Here is a 1,515-nt window from a genome sequence, read left to right on the forward strand (position 1 = left end):
AAATGGAGAGAAAATGTTTTGAGAAACGATGTACAAATGCGCTTTACACAATTGATGTGTGTATGGATTGGGATAACAGTTGTATGAGCCCCAAATAAAATGATTTTTTTAAAAGAAAAATAAATAAATAAATAAAACTGGGAAGTGATCATTCCTGGGAAAGATTCCACTATGTCTTTCTTGTTAAGTGCATTTCTCAGATTCACTTTTTTTTTTTTTTAATCTCACTTCCCTCTGGACTCTGCCCTTAGCTGGCTTCCAAGTAGCAATAAAATTCACCTTTCTACTTCACCTTTAAAATGTCAGCATATTTTCTGTGTGCTAGCCCTTTGGGGGATGAGTGACGGATGGGAGAGTGAGAAAAGAATAAAAAAAGAGAGAGACTAGAAAATCAAATCATGGGTGGATGGGGAGGGGAGAGAGGGCCTCAGAAGAGAGAAGTACAATGAAGACAGTGTCCGAGAGAAGGAAGACGCGAGCTCATCTCATGCAACGCATGGGTGGTATGTCCATTTCTCTTAGACTGGGACATGGCCAGGTGAAATACGAGTACTTGAGCAGTATTGGTAGTCTGGGCCTAATTCCAATGGTTCTCCTATGTGATCTTCTGGGTAGACTAGAGAAACAAATGCATAGACATTCACATGTGTATAAGAACGAGCTTTATATGCAAGAGCAGTTGAATACGGAGAAAACTTCTCAACCCAGCCCAGATCAAGTCCATAAGTCTGATATTCGCCCATATGCCCCATACTAGTCCATGAATTCCTCTTTAGACTCACACAGCAATGTAATAATGCTGAATGAGGAAGATCGCAGGCCAGTTAGTACAAAGCTTTAGGATCCAGTGGTGGTAGAAGCATCTCAACACTCACAGGGGTCTCCACGTGGCTCCTCCAGCTCCAGGGCTCAGGCTGCATCCGCATAGGTCCACCAGACTCATAAGTAATGTCTCACAGGGTGTGAGTGTGTGTCCCACCTCCAGCGAGCTATTTATCTCCTTAGCGCCTCCAAATGAGGTCATCAAACTGTGACCTGATTGACAGGCTAAACTCACCCCTTCACTCTTAAGTCTCAAATTGACAACAGATTATGTAACTACCACATCCTACTTAAACAGGCCTCCACCTGGGCCCATCAGAGCGTCTACCACTTATCTCAGGTGCATGGCTTCAGAAGTCCTCACAATGGGCAAGAGGCACCTGCCTGGCATCAACCCCCAGGAAAAGCCCAACATCAGGGTTTTTGAGACACATTAGAAGCTGGATGGTTTGGGAGGTGGACCTCTGCATTGTGAGGTTCAAAGCAAACCTGGAACACAATCCCTTGCAATGTTATTCGAAAGGGGGCAAATGCACAAATAAACCCAACAGAGTATAACGGAGACCCTGCCCAAAGGACTTTATCGGTTTCTTGAAGAAAAACATCCTTACACTGAAAAAAAAAATCCCTTAAGTCCATTCCCGTAAGTTTTCTGTTATTCCCAGTAGAAGAGCTCTAGTGGCCCACAGTTCA

Source organism: Echinops telfairi, unplaced genomic scaffold (assembly GCF_000313985.2).
Source record: "Echinops telfairi isolate 266 unplaced genomic scaffold, ASM31398v2 ScPeMD7_2573;HRSCAF=3158, whole genome shotgun sequence".
Classification (NCBI taxonomy): domain Eukaryota; kingdom Metazoa; phylum Chordata; class Mammalia; order Afrosoricida; family Tenrecidae; genus Echinops; species Echinops telfairi.